The following is a 23,784-nucleotide window of genomic DNA, read 5'->3' on the forward strand; positions in this document are numbered from 1 at the left end:
CTTGTGAACTTCGTAAACGTCATTCAGCACGTATGACCCACATTTTTGGTATTTCCTGAAATGTTCACGCACTTCGCATTACGAGACGGTCCGAACATCCCGTTTAGCAATAAACGCATTAATTCCTCAAGACTCGTATCTTTCCTAGCTCCATGGACTTATTCACAATACCAATAGAGAGAAAGCATTGCTTAACGCTGCATAAGCTATGTCACCATCATAGCCTTTAACCATACGTATCGATTCCGTTCTGTTCTGCAATAACTATAACCGCAGTCGTGGCTTTCATCAACATTGTCAACCTCAAAGACATAAAATATTGACATAAAATATCCGCAATGTGATATAACAGGAACACTGTTAACTCGACGTTAAACCCAACTCACTCACTCACTCACTCCATAAAGAAAAATACCCGTGAAGGTCCGGGTTAGAATATTGATCTTCAGTCACCCATGCTTGTCGTAAGAGACGACTAACGGGATCGGGTGGTCAGGCTCGCTGACTTGGTTGACACATGTCATCGGTTCCCATTTGCGCAGATCGATGCTCATGCTGTTGATCACTGAATTGCCTGTTCCAGACTCGATTATTAACATACTGCCGCCATATAGCTTGAATATTGCTGAGTACTGCGTAAAACTAAACTCACTCACTCATAAAGAAAACGCGTCAACAGCATAGCCCGTAAAAATACGTATTGATTCCGTACGTTTCTACAACAACGACCCCCCCTCCCTCGTTTGTGGCACCAACTTGGTTAACGTCTAAGATCTTAACTATTGGCCTTCCTCCCCTATTAAGCATAAACACTGTGATACTGTTGGAAGAGGCATAATACCCAGCTCACTCACTCTATACAGAAAAGACCGCCTCCGTGGTGTAGTGGTTAGAGCGTCCGCCCGGAGAGCGGAAGGTCGCGGGTTCGATCCCCGACCGCGTCATACCAAAAGACGTTAAAATATGGTACTTGTTGGTCCCTGTCTGGCGCTCGGCATTAATGGCTACAACAAGGACTGGTCGGCTCGGAGTCAGTATAATGTGTCTGAGTGAGGTATTCATGCTTCACTGCGGCATGGTATCTCAGTGGGTTAGCACTATAAAACCAGCTTAAGTCTGGGCTAGTACAAGCAGCCGCACATACACATACACACGCATGCACGTCATCATATGAGCGAAATATTCTCAAGCATGACGTTAAACCCAATTTCACCTCACCTCACCTCACCTCACCTCACCTCACCTATACAGAAAACGTGTCCAAGGGAGTCTCCGACCGAGAGTTTGCGGCGAATAGCTGTGAATAGGTGCAAACTTCTTGAAGCAATGTTAAGCAATATTCACTCAAACCGTGAGCTAACCCTAAACCTTCACTACTTCCCCAGACAGTCACCGTGATATGGGTCACCTTTTCATCACCAAAACTGTTTCACTGAGAGCTTAAAAGCAACTGATGACTGACCACAAAGAAATTAACTTTGACTCCATTGTAAGATGAAAAATTAAAAGTACCAGCGGTGGTTCAGGCGAATGTATCTACTCAGATCATAGGTCCATCCCCCGACCACGATTTACCTATACGTTACACCCGACGAGCAATACATTAAACAATGTGCCCACACAATCTTTAGACGACCCTACACCACTGCACAAGCAGTGGCAGCCGAAGAATTAATGGATTTCACTGGCCGATCTATTAGCTGGAGCTATTTCTCAATTCGGAAGCACAATCCCATGAAGTGCGTGTTAGTATCGCTTTGCCCGTGGCGTGCATACAAACTATCACAGGGTTCTCAATTTTAATTTTAAATTTTATCACGATTCTTCATTATCGTAGTGATTTGTTCCACTGCTGAATCAGGGACCCTGCATGTTGCCCCAAGCAAAGATTAGAATGTATAACTGAAACAAATTGGAGAAATATTGTAATTCGTTTTTGTTTGGCGATTAGTTCCATCATTAGGATTACAAGATGGCCATCTTAAAAACATTTAATATAACATTTTGGGAATTATATGAAATTCTGATTTTGGGGCGAACGGTAAATCACATGGATTTATAGGCTTCGTTAACCATCCATTTCATCGTAATGCTAGATGTATTCAAATATTAAAGGGATAATGAAATTAAAATGTACATATTGAAAAAGAGAATTTCAATTCATTTCATTAGTGTGAGTGAGTGGGGTAAACACAAATGTTGCATTGTTATTTAAATTTAAAAAGACATCCTTCGTTTCCCTATAATAGTCAAACAAATACACGTTTCCAAAAGCGAGATGAGAAGAAATGGGTAAGATACAATTACCTTGCCGCGGTCATCGGGTATTATCAATATTTGATATTGATTCCTTAACGCATATGGTCTCTGAATATTTGTTGTACAATCCACTCTGCCCTCGACAAGAAATATTAATAATAAATATGAAACGGGTTTTATTACTTGTAGTTTGTTCATGTCATATTTTGTTTGACAACACAGCTTTCAAAAATAGACACGGTGATCTTTAATGTCATCAGCGGTCAATGAGGACGTGGCGTCTCAACACATTTAATTCAGCTACTTCAGGCGATTCTTTGAAATGTCATTTACTCTACTAAGTCAGACATTAGCAGTTAGGATCGTTGAAGAATGCTGACACATCAAAACACACATATTTATTTCTCAAAACAATGGGATCGTGTTTTCCAGCAACAGGTGTACGAGCGAGTGATTCCAAAATATATTCGCCATTTAGTCCCTATCTTCTGCTTGTATTGAGATAAATGGTCTACTAACGTCGTAACGAACACTTCCGACGTCTGAGATCAGAACGAGGCAAGATATACATTTCACTGATTACATGTCAATTTCAGAAAAGGGGATTGCTATTTCAGCCTAATTACGAATAGAACATGCCAATCGTTTACGTTAAACACTGCAGGAATATCAATATTTGTCTTTTTCTATAGGAAATGATCCTTTAACTGTAAAAGGAAACAATTTGGTTGCAGCAACGATTATACCTAATCTCTTAAGTAGTTAAATTAAGATATAGTGCGCTTACTTCACCTCTGTCGATTTCTATAATTATTTTCGTCTCTCCGTAACTGATTTTCTTGCCAGGAGAACGTTTGGCGTCTAGCAGTCTGGACACGTGGGAACGGCTCTCATTGAAAATGAACACGATGTTAAAGGCTTACAGTGATTACTTACGCTATTAATTCGATGTCTATAACGGTAAAAAGCAGAAAATAAAGTGAGTCAACTAATCGCATTGACACACGTGTTATCAACGGGAATGTACGGATAACGGTGTATTTTTAAAAATGAAAAAAATGTTGACAAATCGTTGATTCAGAATGGTTTTGGTACAGTTGCTGCATTGATTGATGACGTTGTACACGTCATTGATCGTTGGGTCTTTCTGTTTATATTCTCAATGATACATGTCCGAAATTGAATTAAGTAGAGTCCACCTTAGGCACGTATTCGTCGTTGTTCGTGAATCAGCATCAATAACGATTATCTCTTCGGAAAAAAACAACCGTATTGTCTGATTCAGATCATTTATAACAAAATGGGCATTTAAACTTCTGAATTCTATGGAACATGTTTGAATATACATTGAATACGAATTCGGGTTATCAATAATGGTAAAAGCCGAAATTCACCAAAGTAAAACTGTGATTGGGCGTGCACAGTAACTTCTATACTGACTCAGTGCTCTGGAAGATGAATCTGAGTTAACATACATGTACAAAGAAAATACGAGAAAAAGATGTAAATCTACTTCATAACAGTCACAGCGTTGTGTCGAACTTGAAGGCACCTACGTAAATACTTCGAGTTATCCGAAGTTCGACACAAAAGCAAAATAATGACCAAGAGAGGAATACGCATGGTCCACTTTTCACTTCGAGAGAATTATACGTTTAGCCGGACACCAAAGGTGCACAGTCAGCTGTCCAGCTGACTTCCACACACATTCGGAAAGCGCTCAACGTATTTGAAACACATTGCTGAAAGCTGATAAACTTACCAACAGTGAATTACGGTTATAACGAACTTAAAATGACCACGAACTTTAGTTCGTTACCAGCGTAGTTCGTAGTTGCGACTATGAATACCGCTAGTAGGAGGGACCAAACCTAGTTCGTTAAATACGTCCGTTCGATATACCGGTAAGCGTGTTCGTTATAAAAGTAGTTAACGATATTATTTTGTCTCCACTTTCATCAAATGAAAGTATAAACAAGAAACAAGAAATGGTTCCTCAATGGTCATGTATTTAACACGGTCATCAAATCTATGTGTTGAACCTCCAGTTTGATAGTTTCCAAGTAACGTATGGGTGAGATTTTCCTGGTAAGAATTGGTCTTCAGTAACCAATGCTTGTCGTAAGAATCGACTAACGGGATCGGAGGGTCAGACTCGCTGACTTGGTTGACACTTGTTATCGTATCCCAATTTCGTAGATCGATGTTCATGCTGTTAATCACTGGATCACTCGATTATTTACAGACGGCCGCCATATAGCTGGAATATTGCTGAGTGCGGCGTAAAACTAAAGTCACTCACTCACTTGGATGGGATTTTCAAATTATCCGTCAAAACCAGTTTTCGAGTGTATACTTTCTTTTACTCGTGGGTTTCATCATCATTGACATCGCACTAGAACGAACGCTATCATCGCGTTCACTCGCTGATGTAACCTGGTGTAACTTAAATGTTCAATCCCATCTGTTATCAGTTAAATCATTGTTAACCTGTTCATTGAATTATTCCAGGACAGCTCGAGCACTACAGGTAGCGTGAAGTGTGTAGTAACGTATCCAACGACAGTTCAGAAACACTCTCCACGAATAAAATATTGTCCCATTACCCGCCCTGCCATCTGACATTCGCAATAACTTTACCACGCCATCTGTCGGTGAGCGTGGAGACATTTAGTGTCAGACAAATAAATCAGGAAATATGGCGCCCATATTTGACTATTATGAGAGTACGTTTCCGTTGTTATGGAAACCAGGAAATTAACTGTAATTAAAGTAATCTGTTGAAGCCTCTCTTGTATTTAATTCCAATAAACAAAGATCGATTTTTAAAAAAAATAATCATAAATTTTCTTGCTGGCTCTCATTTCCCATAATCGTATATATCTCTCACATTTAACGTAATGAAATCAGCATCAAACGCGAAAAAATCAATCCGGTCGGCTTTTTAACAGATAAATAACACATTTGGTCTATTTCACAGATCTGGGCTTACAAATTTCGGTATTTCTTGCTGAAGCAAAGGGAAAGTAGTGAATATTCCAGCTTTTTAACCACTAGGCTACCATCAGAAACCGCCCACATTGTACCCATGGGGAATCGAACCCGAAAGACGCTTTAGATTTATGGATATTTTTATGCCAGTTGTTAGCAAATGTAAAGATAGTGAATGTTAAAATAACAGTATTCCAGTTATAACACGACGCGTCAGTTTAATGTGTGAGGAAAGGCCGATGTGATGTCGGTAGCAGGCGTTGACCACTCAGATGAAAATCAAAAGCAAGGAAACCAAAAATGTAGAAACATAATCGTGACTAACCAGGATTCGCACCCACTACCACACGATTTGTGCGTAACCTCGGGACACAACCAGCGATGCTGATACCACTACCTAAAGCCAGACAGAAACAACGTGTCTTACACAACTGTGCTGTTGCGAATGACATTTTTATACTGCTTCATACTGCCTCATACTGCTTCCAGACTGAGTTATATCACGGTGTGCCTGTTTAATGTGGGAGCAAAGCCCGAAAGTCATTCTCTCTGATGATTACCATAGACGACTGGGCAGCGAGTTTTGGCGAGAATAGACTTACTGTCACTCCCCGGGCGGTGGGGTAGCCTAGTGGTTAAAGCGTTCGCTCGTCACACCGAGGACCCGGGTTCGATTCCCAACATTGGTACAATGAGTGAAGCCCATTTCTGGTGTCCCCCGCCGTGATATTGCTGGAATATTGCTAAAAGCGGCGTAAAACCATACTCAGTCAGTCAATACTACTGCTTCCAGACTGAGTTATATCTATTTAATTGGCATTTTAGAAGTTCATGAACAATAAGAAAGATATGATACTTTATGATACTGGATAACAAATTCTTTGTTATTATTATAATATAATAAAGACGTTGTTATCTATAGAGTATCCTACCTTTCTTAGTATGAAACCCACTCACTCACTAGTTTCTTTATGAACCCATAGTGCTGGATTATATGACATTATACGTGGTTTGTGACTGAGGTAAAGTTTGTGACTGAGGTAAAGTTTGTGACTGAGGTAAAGTTTGTGACTGAGCTAAAGGCTCACAGCTTCAACAGCACACCTATACCCATTTATTCAAACATTATACACAACATAATATTGAGTTACCTCATAAATAATTATAGGGGCCGTGGGGTAGCCTAGTGGTTAGAGCGTTCGCTCGTCACGCCGAAGACCCGGGTTCGATTTCCCACATTGGTAAAATATGTGAAGCCCATTTCTGCCATTGCTTGAATATTGCTCAAAGCGGCGTAAAATCATACTCACTCATAGATAACTATATTTCAATAAATATATGTATGTCTATTCCCTTGTCTAAGTGGGGTTTTCTCAGTGGCATTGATGCACATCTGCAGCGATGGTCCAGCGTAGAATATGGATTAATTACTGGCTCATCCCCGTGGGCAACCGGATGTTTCAACGGCCACTGACAATGCTTGTTGTTTGTTTTCTGTATTGAGAGTGTTTATCGTATTGCGCCATGTGTCTCAGGAGAAAGTGTCTATATGAGTGTATTTCTTGAAGTGCAAGTGATCGATTTGAACTCTAAGCAGTGCGTGCTACGTGTAAGGTAATAGTAGTGTTACACGCAAGCTCCCTACAGTGACATCATAGCGTCTTTCCGGTCCCATTTCCGCTGTGTTGCTACAAATCGCATTTGAGGTAATTCTGAAGTGCAAGGGAGAAGGATATGGCTTCTGGTAATTTGAGATTGTATATCACATACCTTGATTCTTAAAGGGCGAGGGGACGAAAACCAAAATCTCTTTTTCGGGAACATTCTGACGAGATGATATAACTGGAAAGGTGCAATTACAATACTGTGTATGTGTGTGTTTGTGTGTTAGTGTGTGTTTGTGTGTTAGTGTGTGCCTTTGTGTCCGTCTATTTGTGTATCTGCCTTTGTGAGTTTGGTTTTACGCCGCTTTTAGCAATATTCCAGCAATATCACAGCGGGGACACCAGAAATGGGCTACGCACAGTGTACCCATGTGGGGAATCGAACCCGGGTCTTCTCCGTGACAAGCGAACGCTTTAACCACTAGGCTACCTCACCACCCCTCTGCCATTGTCTGTGCGTGTATCTGTGTCTCTGTGTGGTTGATTGTGCCGGTTTCATACTGTCCGCATACTACTGAGGTACCATACCCCAGTTTTACATGTTTAACCAACTCACACACAATATACTATACCCAAACAGAACAATACTTGTCTCCCAACACCAGGAACGGTAACAACAAGTTGTATCTTTTAACGTGTTTTGGCATGGAGTGACCAGTGGTTCGACGGAGACGTCCTATCACCTCTCTGACCCAGCAACTGACAATTGTGTTGTGATTTATTGTTCTAGATCTAAAACTGAGTTAGCCTAGTGGTTAAAGCTTTCGCTCGTCACCCGAAGACCTGGGTTCGATTTCCAACATGTGTACAATGTGTGAGACCGTAATATTGCTGAAATATTGCTAAAAGCGGCGTAAAACAATACTCACTCTTGTGTGTCTGTTCCAGACAGGGGCGGTGGGGTAGCCTAGTGGTTAAAGCGTCCGTTCGTCACGCCGAAGACCCGGGCTCGATTCCCCACATGGGTACAATGTGTGAAGCCCATTTCTGGTGTTCCCCGCGGTGATATTGCTGGAATATTGCTAAAAGTGGCGCAAAACCATACTCACTCACTCACTGTTCCAAACACCTGGATTATTTCTCACTGCGGCATAAAACAAGAGACGCTCTAATCAAGGACCTATATTACCTATACGTACAGTTCCAGGCTACTCCCTCACTTTGTGTTACAGAACAATATTTTCTCATGGTAAATAATTCAAAGATTCGATAGCTACAAAATGGCATGCGTTTAGCAACAGAATGATTCATAATTTGTCTGTATTTTCATGATCCATAATCCATGCGTCCGAATCAAGTAAATTCTGTATTATTTCACATCACATTTCTTTTGCATTATCGATGTTTCAACTAAAATCTCCCACAGTGTATTTTAATACGCATGTATCGCCTCGTAATGAGAAACGCAATTTTGTCATCTTACGAGAGTCGCTGACGGTGATATCATAAGAGATTTTTGAAAGAAATTCATAAATCCGTTGACTGATCGTGTTTGCTTCCTTAAAGACCAAAGCTGAAAAACGCTCAAACCAATTCACAGTTTGACGATTACTTTCGAAAATCCCCAAAGCTACGTCCTCAGAAAATATCAACAATAAACACCGAACATCAATGCGAAGATTCCATCTGAAAAAGGTCTAGCTGCTCTTTCCCAACGCAAAGCGAATGCTCTTACTGTCTCTTATCATCACAGTGATAATACGCCTTCCAAGAAAATGAAATCTTCAAACAAAGTTGACGAAAGCGCAAAACATCGCAAGCTTCCATGATATTATCTGTGTTAATTTGTTTATACAGTCCTCGCATTTATTAGAGATGATCTTCTTGTATGGTTGTATGACCTTCAGAATGCCTCCAGTCCCGCTTTGTAGAGGTGTCATCACTTGATCCTCCTCCGAGGTACTCCTCTGTTGTCGACGCTGTTCACAAGCCCTATCACGATGTGATACTACCTTCCTAGCGACTGATTAAGTCAACAGAATCTCCGAGTGAAATCTCAAACGTATCGGTAACGTTGTGACTTCATGTGAAGCAAGTTATTTCCACTGCTGGCGGGAAACTGGGTTTCTTGTCAGACTGACGCCTTTAATTAGCCTTGGTGTGCCAGCACTTCTTGCGGACATCGCCTCGAGAAAATAATCTCTTCTCAAACTGATAATAATTAATCTGGCACTAACTCGTCTTTTAATCGTGTCGGATATGCCTTAAGAACGGAAGTCTGCAAACTGATGAAGGCCGGGAAAACAAGTAGGGTTGGAGGGTAATTAGTACTTTCAAAGACGGCCAGAAATTTAAAAGCATTTTAATGTAGTTAACCCCAGAATGCGTTTTAAGGAAGACGCAGTGGTTGATGAACTCACGTTTCTTCAACGAGATCTCGTGAGATTTGTCTCATGCCGCCGTTAACTGCATTCGAAAACTACTTATTGTTCCTTCCGCGGCAGAAATATAGTGCAATTAAGTGACTAATAGTGGATTGCTTTGTCTAAGCTCCCCAGTAAAAGCAGCTTTTCCTAAATCTTGTCTTGGCCAAGAAGTGTACTTAGATTACAATCCGCGACCAAAGGTCACATCCCATAAAGTCAAACCCGCCCAGCAATTTCCGCTAGATTTACAGTCATTCCTGAGACCATCTTCCATATACATGATCACACGCACTTGAAAGACGCAGTTCTGTAACTTTGATGCCATATGGTGGAGACGCATTAAACAGTATGGCTACTGGTCATCAGATGCTACTTTGCAGTAAGAAGAATCGTTTCCTGACGAGGCACATGTTTTTTGTTGTTGTTTTTCCTAATGCACAAATGTCTTTTCATTGCGGTGGGGCAAATGCCGTCCATGATATTCATTGCCTAATGTGCAGTATAGAAATCCTACTCACCATTCGTTACACACATATTTCAGAGTCCAGGTGTGTCTAGCTCCGATTCATGTTCAAATTTGTGCAAATCGGAGTAAAGTTGATGGTTGGTTGGTTTGTTGTTTAACGCTGCACTCAGCAATATTCCAGGTATATGGCGGCGGTCTGTAAATACTCGAGTCTGGACCAGACAATCCAGTGAGCAATAGCATGAGCATCGATCTACGCATTTGGGATGCGTTGACGTGTGTCAACCAAGTCAGCGAGCCTGACCATCCGATCCCCTTTGTCGCCTCTTACGACAAGCATGGGTTACTGAAGATAAATTCTAACCCGGATCTTCGACTGTCTACTAGTTGATGGATATGGATATATATTTGATGATTTTTCTGTCGTTATAGTGATATGATATACTTGCTATAGACAGTGTAACATCATCGTGTCCAACAAGATGTGTCTAATTTCCGGTTGTTTCAAACGTATAGGAAGCTCCACATGTCTGTATAAAGCAAGCATTCCCTTGATTACTCGATCAGAGCAGGGATTAGTGAATGTATTATTCGTATGTATAAGCATATATCAATGGTATTATGATCCAAGGACAATATTACATGTGATAATCTTTCATAACTAATGTTTGGTTCTCGGAATTTTACTTTGTTGGTTGTCTCGAATTCCGTATACTTCGCAAGCCTTTCCAGCCCTAAGTAAGCCATTGTTGCGTTGTACATTTAAGAATGTCTGTAACCATCTCATTTCTACCAAGGCCATCGTCTATCTGCCGTTGCCATTGTTATAGAAAAACGGGTATATATAGTCGGGTAAAGAAAGTCTACAATAAATCTTGATTGCGGCTATAACTGAAAGGATTAATAAATGGTTATTAGAAGTTTGAAGTATCGAAATTGTGTTTTGGGCGTTTTTCGAGGCTGTTTTCGTGAGGAGTAACGTTTTGAAAGCCCAATGCCTTGAAGAACTTGGTCAATGCAACATGATATATTTAGGATTACTCTTTCTCAGTAAAATACAGATTCTAGTACTTGTTGGGGGCTGAGTCCAATCCGGGATTCGAACCCCCACCCTCAAAGTAGGGCACCTAAACGGCAGCACACAAAGTCAGTGATCGCAAGACATTTTGATAAACATTTTGATCCAAGCCAATATGAAAGTGTGATTCTTTCTATTGCGCGGCAGGAAAATTCGTATCGTGGGCGGCGTTGCTGGTTAAAGGTTGAGAGGAGGCTGTGAGGGTGCCTTGTTTGGCTCATTGCATTCAGGAACAATACACTTTCTGGTGTGAATGCTTTGACCCTTGTTACCGTATGCCAGGTCATTATCCACCTCAGATAGCACTCAGGTCTAACCTCCTGTTATTTCCGCAGTGAAAGCCCGTTTCATTGAAGAATCAAAGCTGCATCCTTGCAAAGAAAATTTAAATCCAATTTCTTCATCTGTCTCAGCAAAGAGGTTTAAAATAGAACAGTAAACGTGTGTTGTGATTTTGAAGTTGAGATGCTTCCAACTAAAGTAACCAGGCTGAGAATAATTCCGCTAGCAATAACGGTCAGCGTCAATTCAGCCTGAAAATTCGCTTCGAGTCTTTAACTCTGTCTGCAATAGTGCCAGGAAAAGATATTGAGATCAACCTCAGGTCGCCTCGTTCGTGTTTTTCTGAGTCCAGAGGTACTAGTAAGTATGTCTATGTAAGTATGATGTCCGACGCATTTCCATATTTGACTTACGTTCCCGAATTATTTCAGGCGAACAAATGACAAGACTTAGCGTATGTTTATGACGGGTGCCACCGGTGGGGCAGGATACGCTCACCTTGTCGCGAACACCTTTTATTATCAAACACAAGCTCTTGTCATCGTATTGCATGATGACAATCACAGGATTGTCTAGTCCAGATTCGCTTTGTTTACAAACAACATTGTACAGCTGTACTACTGCTGAAACAAATATAAACTCATGATTTAGTCACAATTATACAATCGACTCTGCTTTTAGCAGAGATTTCTTATGGATGTGGAAAAGGGTCTATCGCTTCCAATATAATAGGCTGGTCGGACACGAACGTAATACTCATGTAGTACTCAGCTACTCATGGTAGCTGCAATGAAACAAACATGAACATCAGTTCGATGCTGATGCATTTGACATAGTATCGTAGGGGCGGCGGGGTAGCCTAGTGGTTAAAGCGTTCGCTCGTCACGCCGAAGACCTTGGTTCGATTCCCCACATGGGTACAATTTGAAGCCCATTTCTGGTGTCCGCCGCCGCGATATTGCTGGAATATTGCTAAATGCGGCGTAAAACTAAATTCAGTCACTCACATAGTATAGTACTTATATTTTGGATCTTGAGACTGCAGTGTCTCAGCGATTGTAGTCAGTCCGATTACGTTTTGATAACAGTTTGTACTTTATTGGTCAAATGCAATTTTCAAGTGTATTTTAAGTCGTTCTGTTAACCGACAGACACGTGAAGAACCACGTTAGAATTAGTCTTGAGCACAACATGTTTATTCTGAGAGGACTACCTGGATCGGGTGGTCAGAACCACCGTTTGTAACGTTACGACCTGCATAACTCTATAGTTTATCATACTCTTACAAATGTCTTTGTGCTACGAACGTTTTGTGAATCCTGACCCTGGCTCGCTTACTTGGTTGATGCATGTCGTAGTAAACCAAATTGTGTGGATCGATGCTCGTGATGTCAAACACTGGATTGTCTGGTCCAGACTCCATTATTTGCATACCGCCGTCATGTAGCTGGAATATTGTTGAGTGCGACAACAACAAACGACATATACAATTCAAAGAAATAACTTAAAGGAAGTCAGTCTGTTTGCCGACGGAAGATTCATCAGGTGACCTCTCCATAAACTAGGGCAGCAAAGAACTATCGATGGATTGCAATTTTTGAGTCTCCGATAGCAATTAATCGATAGGAGAAACGAAAAACTATCGATGCATCGATAGTATGTGTGACTATCGAAAGTTTAGTGATTGACTTCCGTTGGTAAATGCGCAGCGCAAAATACAGGAAGGACCAGCTTCGTTCACTTTGATTTAGAGTTATCCTCCCTGTTTCCTCTTAAACAATCTTGATCTGAGTTTCAAGTTTCTTGTCAGTTATTAAAAGAGACTGACACTACTTCAGCTTCTTTTTATTTCATATAAACTATACATTCATTTTGGAAATGCCTTCAAATGAGACACTTCAAGGAAGAAAAAAACTATAGTATTGCAATAGTTGTTGGCAATACACTATCACTATCGCAGTAATATGTTGCAATAGACTATCGCCATCGCAATAGTTGTTTTCCCCTCAATAGTCACCCGTACCATATACCATCCCCGAGGGGCGGTGGGGTAGCCTAGTGGTTAAAGCGTTCGCTCGTCACGCCGATGGCCCGGGTTCGACTCCCCACATGGGTACAATGTGTGAAGCCCATTTCTGGTGTCCCCCGCCGTGATATTGCTGAAATATTGCTAAAAGTGGCGTAAAACCAAACTCACACACACATATACCATCCCCGACCATCCGACTCCCGCTATCTGAAGTAAGAACTTACTAAGAGAATAGCCTGGTCAGGCATGGCAACTTCGTTCATACTGTTTCCAACAACCAACGTCGGTCCCTGATAGCAGGAATGGTTGCTAATGATATCAGTCATTGGTAAGTCTTTCCTAGTCTCGACTATTTACTACAAATACGAAAAAAACTTTCCATATTCATAAGTAAAATCTGCTGAAACAGTGTCGTGTATATCAATCTGACTGTAACATAATCATGTGTTTATGAATCACTATCAAATATGGATGACGCCAAGTGTTCGCGAACAAGTAAGCGTATCCTGCTCGGTGGGTGATGCATGTACCAAACACATGCAATACACGTCAATTATTTCGTGAAACATTCACAGGAACAAATCGTACTAATTTGCGTACGGAATTGCATCGGAATCATTTTTGTCACTGGTGTGTAAAATTCGGACAATTCTGCCATAAAACGTTTTGTAAGCTTTAGTGCAGCCTTGAATGTTGAACCTTTGATCAAACGCTCTTTGATGTATTTTTAAATGTTGTTTGATATCTCAAGAATGTAACTTTAAACTATACTCACTCACAGCCTCAACTCCTGAGATAAGCATACTGGAACATATGTCCGTTAATCCCAACGGAGAAACAATCATTGAGTTATTTGAGGCATCAATTCACTTGCGGTTTAGAAATTCTGTACAAAAAATAAATAGTTAAAGGTCATGATAAGCAGAGTAATCCATTTCTCACTGACATCTACTTTTTGTTGCCATCAATCTAAAAAGACATGCACATGAAATACCCCATTGTCACAATGTCCTCAACGAAAACCTGTCACGTAATGACCGGAAACATGAGCATTACACAAATTCTATACACTTCTGAATTAGCCTTCATTAATCGATACAATTCTGATCGCATAATTAACAAATCAAATGTCACAGAAAGGCCACACAAACATTGCAATTAGTGTGTTTACACAGTGTGTCAATCATTAACAGGTGCGTGTGATATACACATCCCCACGACTGTGCAAATAGCAGCACATTGTCATTCTTCAATGGCAGCCGTGGTCAATGTATACCTTTTCATTGCCCAAGCGTTGCCTGTGTGGGTCTTGTATTGATATACAGCATTACCATCAGCTAACACCTGCTGAATCTGAGTGGTTTCTCAGGTACTCTGCGGGTCATCGCAGTCATGTTGGCACGTCGCCATATGTTAATCATCACACCTTGACGCAATGGAACCTTCCTGGTATTTTCCTTTCTCAAATAATTTCAATCAACTCTACATTTGTGCACATTTCTATTCAAGCTATCCTCTATTAGATCACATGATGAAATTTAAGCTTCCTGATAGTTTCCCTTCTCAAATAATATTTTACCAACTCTACATTTGTGCACATTTCTATTCTAGATATCCCTCGATTAGATCACATGACGAAATCTAAGCTTCCTGATATTTTGCCTTCCCAAATAATTTCAATCAACTCTACATTTGTGCACATATCTGTTCAAGTTATCCTCTATTAGATCACATGACAAAATCTAAGCTTCCTGATAGTTTCCCTTCTCAAATAATTTCAATCAACTCGACATTTGTGCACATTTCTATTCAAGATATCTCTCGATTTGAGCACATGACGAAATTTAAGCTTCCTGATAGTTTCCCTTCTCAAACAATATTTTACCAACTCTACATTTGTGCACATTTCTATGCATTTTATGCAGCGTTCTATTTAAACTACCCCTCTTTTTGATGCCGTTTTCTCGACACTGTATTCAACACTAGGATCTCAGCAATAGTTTGTTACAATTTTGCTGATGAAATTGCAATTTAAATTTTAGGCTATAAGAGAGGCAATCAATAACTAAGTCCAAAGTTGTCGAAGTCAAAATATCGATACTAAATCCAAATGCCTGTGTGTAATGTGTATAAATAATATTATTTCATCATAAACTACAAAAACAGTATTTCAAGACTTGCCTGCCCTGGATGAACCTTCTGTACCATTCAGAATTTAACCGCCTACACATTATATCATAAGAAGCATTACATTTGATGATTAGACAGTCCATTCAGTACAGGAACCGGACAGACTTGATACTCTTAACTTACTTCACAAGGCAATGAGCTCTTGTTTTCTGTAGACCTTAATCCTTAAGTAATATATCCTAGAGTTGATCCTTTGAAAAAACATTTGTGAATCATTCTTTGTGCATCGGCTAATTTAACAACAGATGGTAATCTTAATAATAGATGCACTCAATTCGTCGTTTGTGATCCTCCGTTATCTAATAACGAGTATGTAGGAAGTACACGTACTGAGCCTTGGAGGATGCACACTGGCGAAAACCCGTATGGAACACAGCTGATAGATCTTGTTTGAAAAGCATCCATTGTTGGATGACGTGTTTCAGTTAACAGTATCACCAGTCCGACAACCACACATCTCTCTAACTTGATAAGGGGCCATTTTATGTTGCAAACAGCGAAACATCGCTTCAATGCATGCATGTACGCCCCCACACAACAAATTTGAATGAGGAATAGACGTATTTAGCATGACGATATTTTTCTCCACCAGGACTTTCCGCAACTTAATTGCACAGCGATCTGTTTCCCAAACAAACTGCGTTTATTGTTGGGGCATTTGTCTCACTGCGGCTTACAGGAGCAATTCCAAAGGTTTTGATTTTCTGAAATCGACGCTAACATTGAGTAATAATCTAGGCGTCGCTGCGAGCCTCACATCTTCCCAAAGATCATCAATGATTGTGAGCACGAATTGACAAATCGCTGGCATTTGTTCGTGATTTTTTCAAACGTTTACGGCTATTTAATCTCAAACTTATTTAAAGTCAGAAAATAAGTTAATTAGTCTAAGAAGATTCAATCCATCCTTACACTAAGACGATGATATCTAGTCTGGTCCATTCGAGCTATTTTCACGGGAAAAAATCGTAAAACTCGGATTCTCTTTTCCGAGACGTTTCATCTGAACTTCAAAAACATAAATTTCATTTTCGTTCAACAGAAATTGCTATTTTTCAACAAAAGATAAAAATGAAAAAATAAACTTGCAGATATAATCATTTCTGTAGATATATTGATACTAAATGTCAATGTACGTAATATTTATTTTCTAAAATAACATTAATACTTACAGTGTGTTAAGACTGTCTGGTTACAATTATGATAAAAAAGTCAATTATGCTTTCTGCTCGGATTGCGACATTGGATCGTTACAATGAATTGTGTTTGTTTTTCACAACGGAATGACCTCATGGCACATGCAGAACTCGCGTATCGGTGACCAAGGAAATGCAATAAGAAAGACATGAAGGAACACATTCCTAGAATCTGATGCAATAATTATAGCTTGTACTGGTAAACTTGTAGACATTTTAGAATCGGCAATGTGAATCATGCTTCTTGTTCATGGCAGTCGATCCTCTGACCAAGAAATCAATTCCCGTAGGGACATTGCGAAAAACAATTATTGCTGGCCGATCTAACTTGTGTTTTCACATGGGATGTAAAAAACTACTACCAGACAACTACTTTGAGCCAATTTTCATCCCATTAAGAGATCTGCTGGTTCTTTTTTAACTTATCTGCATTCAGAATCTCCAGTGTTGTACACTTGATACATAAAGTGATATTAGATTATGTTTTTTGTAATAAGCTTTTGAGTAATCATTAAGACGTATCACATTGAATATATGCTTGTTCGCGAGTTTACCCTTACGTACAAGCCGAAGTACTACCATCTAAATCTACTTTATTGCCTTCCATATTACTGTTAGAGGAAAGGATGCTGTGTTTATTTGAATAACGGTTAATAAATATTATAAATACTAGATGTTTTTACTGACCATCAGTTGCCTAATATTTATATTTGAATGGGCACAGAAATTAACGCGCACATTGCCAATTGACCCAGTGATATATACTACTATGCAAGTCTACTTCAGTTTCCATCTAGTTCACTTTGCAATATCTTGGATAGAAAATATAGTGAAAATGTATGCTAATGCTTATTGGAATAATTGATTGTAGCTTAATCTAGATGCGTGCGAGAGACTGAAAAACATATTCTTCCAGGACGTTCCTCTGAGTTTTATAGCGTGAAGCCCATTTCTGGTGTCCCCTGCCGTTATGTTGCTGGAATATTGCTAAAAGCGGCGTAAAACCAAACTCAGTCAGTCAGTCTGAGCTTTATAACAGTGAGGTGTCTTATGGGGGTATAGGGACTGCAATTACGATATCTTCACGGGCGCAGCGTTCCTATCGCTATATACGAGGCATATACCTAATATACGCGGAACAAGAGACAGAACCTTTCAACCGATACCTGTCATATTTGCAATAATATTATATCGCGTAGACAGCGAGACAAGCCTCTTTTCTTTTATTGGCGCAGGAACATCTCCAACTGCTTGTCAGCCTTCTTAACTTATTGCATTGCTTCTTAGAGCACAGTTTGTCTAAGAAGTCACCATATTCCTGCGATTTGGCCCTTATAATCACAGAAATCCTGCCACAAATATCGCCATCCAATTAACCATTGAAAGGCTTCATCCGCTGAATGAAAGACATGGCGTCAGATGCCTATTGGAACTGTACCTTTGTCGTGGTCATAACCTGTTCGGCTCTTACTGTCACGTCTTTGATCTTGAGTAGTAAAACCAATATTGGCTAAAGTCACTTTGGAAAGATGGAAAGGCGATATCTGATGGAGATAATAAACGAGGCATTAACACCAAGACTTTGCCTGGACAATTTGTGCTTCTATCACTGCATACAGAGCCCATCAATGGGATTCAGCAATATTTCCTTATCGCAGATTTTCAAGAAGAACACTGGGAGTCATATGCTTTGAAATTGGCTTAAACGACCACTGCCAAATATGTCGAACATGATTTATGGCTGTGCGGCTTGTATGGGTGCACGGAGTGTATAATATTCATGTTGAGAACTCGTACATCTGAACTGACATGCAGAGAATGCATTTCTTGTGGCACATACAATAGGCAAGAATTAACAAATGACGTCTAGTATGATAACCTCCACTCAAACATGGTGTTCTTGGTCGCAGATGTGACGCATCAATTGCCACAATGACGTCCGATTCCCTATCTTGACTTGTATTATATCATCTAGGGTTGGTTCAGGTCAGTACATGGCTTTCCTGCGCATGTGTCTGGGCACTGCTACCATCATACGACAGAAACACTCACCTTGTTGAGAGCATATATCATCACCATTTGATAGTAAACACTTGGTTTGGTTAGTAATCATAGAGTCGTAATCATGAAGTGGACTCTGATTTTAGAAGACTTCGTATGGTTGTTGATATATATATATTAGTCCAGATGATATTATGTTTGAGATACTTCACAAAATCTTGTTCTTCAACCCCCTTGTGTGGGTGTCAGAGAATCGTTTTTCACATCTTCAACGTGTGCATAGTTTACGCAATATGAACACCTTCAAATATGGTAACGTTGATAAAATATGTTTACTTTCTAATACTTCGTATTGAAAAAGACACGTGATTCGGTCAAAATACATGTGAAATCACTGAACAGCATTCAGTGAATATGGGGATCCGTGAATAAATTCGTTCTGACCAACTTAAATGGATATCGATTTATTGCTGTGATAATATCACTTAGAATGCTAATTAAAATTAATCTTCTTTGTATATTTCATTTCTGATAATTTGAAGCTTCAAGAACAAGGCGTGGTATCATCTTAACGTTACTTGGTTAGAACCGGACACGCCTCGCCTTTCATGAACAACTGGTGTCATCACTGACTCATGGACTGAGTTATTATATTGTCATCTCTACTTTGCCTTTCACGCACCGTGGAGTTTGAGGGCTATTAGAGACATATCACTCTCTGATATTGGCGTTTTTGATTTTCCCACGGTTTGTTGAAGCTTTGCAAACTGTCCATTGATCAGTCTCAAAACAACTGCACCCACTCCATCAGACAGAAAACGTGGGCTTCTAAGTAACAAGAAGTTAAAAAGTCATCAAAGAACTCCCAACGAAAATGTAAATCCCCGACCTTTTAGAGTTATAATTTCTTATATATCTTAACCAAACCCAACGTGTTCACAGTTGTGAAGCTACCTCGAGACAAATTCTTCAAGATTACATTTTCACCCAATTATATTCCTCTCAGACATTGAATCAACATAATTTGTTCCACCTATAAGAGCCACCAATTGAAGGGTCGTTCCTTAAGGGTAGATGATGATAAATATCAATCTTTTTCCGAACGTGTCCACAATAACCAGACATGTTTTATGACTACCATTGAAACTATCACAGTTAATGGCTGTAGAACAGTTGGCAAACAACATTACATGGGCAATTATGACGGATATTAGATTTTCTGGTCTGGATGGAGTTAACGATGACGGTATCAAGACTGCTTGGTTTCGGAATAGCAAATTGATGGTTGTATTTGTCAGCTAGTTTCAAGTCACTGCTTCAAGTGACTTGTAATTAATACATAAATCTTTGACAAGAAACTTGTTTAATGTCTGTTGTCCTTTAGGTAGAACCCCTTCAGATGCAAAATAACGAGTGCTGTTAACATCATATACCGTTGTCTGAGAACAAGGAAATTCGTGATGTCCAGACCAGCGCTATCTCGGCCGGACGGGTTCCTTGACCAATGTCCATTCTCCTGATAACGACTAAGGTCCGCGGCGACTGAGAGTGGAGGATAAGGATCCCTCGTTGACAAGATTGATTTATTCTCAATCACGTACTATCATTTGCAACCAAGTTAATGTTGACTTGTCTCTCATACACGAGATTGGTACTAGAGTGTTGCCTACCGGTAACATGATGAAAGGTTGTCGATGCATGACCCTAGGAGAGGAATCCTTCCGTTGAGTTTGGGTTTGAACCCAAACGTTCTCTTTGGACTATACTGTCTGTTAATATATACTAAATATATATTTCTGCATACTCTTTGTTCGTGTTTATGAACTTCTATCACAATATACGAATTAAAAGTAAGCACTAAGTTTGGTTCGTTATAACCGCAGTTCGTTTTACGCATTGCGACTAAGTAAGATATACTATATGTGGACGGGACAAAACAAACGGTTCGTAACATCCGTCAGTTCGACATAAGCGTGTCCGATATAAGCTATGTTTAGTGTACAACCAGGAATCATGTTAGAAGACACGAGTGTCCTCGCTATGATTCTTAGGAGATTGTACCACGATAACAGTCAAAATGGAATTACAAACACCGGTGTGTCGAACTTTAAGGAACTACGTTAATACTTCGAGATATCCGATACAACCGCAAAATGATGACTAAATAAGGAACACGCGGAGGCCAAGCTTTTACTTCAAGAAAACCTTAGGTTCGACACATCAATGTTCGACACAATGGTGTTTTACTGTAGATATGTATGAACCTACTACACCCAGTTCCAGTCAAGGAATCCAGTTACCGGTCCCCAGGAACTTACACTCGTTGTCATAGGATCGTGTAGTCAGACACGACCGTGAGGATGGTAGCGTTTCATCATACTAAGACAGCATTGACCTTCGTTTACAATAATAATCGTTGGTTTGTCTGGTCCAGATTTAATCAGTTATAGGCTGTCGCCATAAAGAAGGAATATTCCGCACCGACAACAAACTACACAAACAGTGTTAACCGAGGAGTGAGCCAAACGGGGTGGAACCTTACTCTTCTGGCTGACTCTCTGGAATTGGAATTACTTCTTTGGTCTCCAGTAGACGTAGATGGTTATGTTTCTGTTGACGTTTAATGGAACATTACTGCCCGTCCTCGTTCCTTCCAGCAGCCTCTTCAGTTTGAGATACACCATCAGCAATATAGACCATGGGATAGGAGTTAACGGGGATGCTACGTTCATTATTCGTTTAACCTTTTGACTAGGCTATGAGAGAATAAAGAGATGGGTCCATCTTGTATTGACCCCGTCACTAATACCTGAAATGATGCAAGCGATTCACTTAGTGAAAGCACTCAAACCGCATCAACCAATTCCCACGATGTATGTATGGGTCATACGTGGCCGTGCCGTGAAGAGGTTCCTGGTCACTCTGACCCAAACTTTACATCTAGACGTCCACTGGAGCGGTAGCGAGATATGATTAGATCACGGCAGCTCTGACTATGTCCAACTGTAGGTCTCAGGAGACAGCCATACACTGCAGCTATATATGTATTGACATTATACAACTACAAGTCTCAGTAGACAGACATGTGTAAGGGTATTGCACATTACATATCAGTGATATATGTACATGTATTGACATTATACAACTACAAGTCTCAGTCTCAGAGAGACATGTGTAAGGGTATTGACATTACACTGCAGCTATATATGTACAAGTATTCACATTGTACAACTCACGAGAGTGTTGTATGTGTACAATCTGTTTGATTGGCGTATCATAAGCTGGTGACTGACAATGTAGGCAGGATAATTTATGGATGACAACTTCCCTGGTATATTAAGTTGTCATCAACAAATTATCTTGCCAACACATGTACGGACAAGTACTGACTTTGTACAACTGCAAATCTCAGTAAGCCGATATATATGTAGATATTGAAACTTTAGCAAGACTCTGGTTATACCAAAGTTCACGCATCGCACCAATGAATGCTTCAGCCAAAGAACATCGTCTATCTATTCCGTGGTATTTGTGGCAGTTCTATGACGTTGGCGCGTTATGGGATCCTGAATATTTCATATATTCTTCAACAAAAGGAACATGCATAACGTTTACAAGTACATATACCCAATTATTGTACCTCTATACTATATCTACAGGGTGACAGTAATCAGCAGCGGCAACCCATGCTTGTCGTAACAGGCGATCGGATCGGGTGGTCAAGTTCGTTGACACATGCCAACGAATCTCAGTTGCGTAGATCGATGCTCATGCTGTTGATCACTGGATTGACTAGTCCAGACTCATTTTTTTACAGGCCTTCGCAAATAGTTGCATATTGCTGAGTTTGGCGTTAAACAACAAACAAAGAAATCATGAGCAAATATTAGTTAAATATGAGTTAAATTAAATATTCTTTCCGACATGCATTGTTGGTAAATCTGTTTCGCTCACACAAAAAATGTATTCACTTGGAACAGAAATCGCAAATATTGTATTCCTTCTGTATCAACAAGTATGCTGTATTTGCATTTGACCTTGGCATCATCTGGTGCATGTTCATCGCGATAAGCTGACAGTCAATACAAGCGCTACTATCTCTGTCAATGACGGAAATTGTGTCAGTTAATTTCTGCTGCAGAGATCATGTGTCAGACAATGTCGTCGGCACACTCCAATGGCGCATCCATCACCCCATGTTTGTACAATAAGATCTGTAGCAACACGATACATCACAGGAACATGGGCCAGCGGCGATGCCATGTTGGTAGCTCTCTGTATGGTCTCCGGTACTTGGATGGTGGTCAGTTGCCATCAATAAATAGTGCCATGGATAAGCGTGCTTCGGGTAGGCTGTGCTCAAGAAGGCTGTAGATGACGCAATGATGAATTGCCCCAAACCTGGCCCCGATTTCTCAAAACAAACTTAAGTTTGAGGTTTTACTTAAGTTAAAGTTTTTAACTCAACTTTGAGAAAATGCAAGAAAAACCATTTCCCTGAATAAACTGAATTGATATTTAACTGAAATATAGTAGACAAGTTATGTTTGGTAGACAGGTTACTTAAGTTGTTTTGGCTTTTTGATTTTAGAGATACAGTTGAGTTAGAAATTCAGCTGTTTCAAATTGTCACACTCAGTTTCAAATTTGACTAATTATTTAAGTTTGTTTCCAGAAATCGGAGCCTGGTGTCCTCGCCAACGAGTCTATATTGTTCTGATAGGAATTTGAGATATTTGAGTTAATATAATTGAATGGAGAAATGGAGAATGCAAAGTTAAACACACACAAAAAATGAACTCGGACTTTTACCATTCTTAGAGATAATACAGTCTTCATCGGAAATTGTTTGAATGAAGTGAGAAGCCGAGGTCTATTTTAGGATGCAGTTTGAATTAGATGTCCTTTGGGAACTTTCAAACTGTAAAAGTCACATCCAGAATTGTTTCCATGTAGCGACTAATTGGTACCGGTTTATATTCAATATTAAGTACTGTTGTCCATCAAAGACTGGAACATAAAGCGATTTAGCTTTGTTAATGTTTTTGTAAATGCGGGTTAATTACGCCCAGTTTCCCTGTAATTTAACGTGATAGAAATACACGCAAATGCTGCAAGTACAGCGACACACCACATTGACCCCAATGAGAACGGATCCTACAGTACATTACACATGTGATGAAGCCGAAGTCCAGAAATCAAGATCCAAAGTGGAGTTGACCGTTCCCCTGTGTAAGGATTGTTAAGTACAGATTCACGACC

The 23,784-nt window shown here is 40.0% G+C and overlaps 1 protein-coding gene and 1 long non-coding RNA gene across 2 annotated transcripts in view; one reads left to right on the forward strand and one right to left on the reverse strand.

Moving 5' to 3' along the window:
* Nucleotides 1-23,784, forward strand: part of LOC124262261 (myomodulin neuropeptides 1-like) — a 50,845-nt gene that overhangs the window by 21,300 nt on the left and 5,761 nt on the right. The window lies entirely within an intron of this gene.
* Nucleotides 6,206-23,027, reverse strand: LOC124262263. Its single transcript, XR_006894535.1, has 3 exons — nt 22,924-23,027; nt 21,920-21,921; nt 6,206-6,217 (listed from the first exon to the last, which is right to left on the reverse strand). It is a non-coding gene; the product is annotated as an uncharacterized LOC124262263 (long non-coding RNA).

The sequence above is a fragment of the Haliotis rubra genome, unplaced genomic scaffold, assembly GCF_003918875.1.
Source record: "Haliotis rubra isolate DU_JTF1 unplaced genomic scaffold, ASM391887v1 Scf83, whole genome shotgun sequence".
Lineage (NCBI taxonomy): Eukaryota > Metazoa > Mollusca > Gastropoda > Lepetellida > Haliotidae > Haliotis > Haliotis rubra.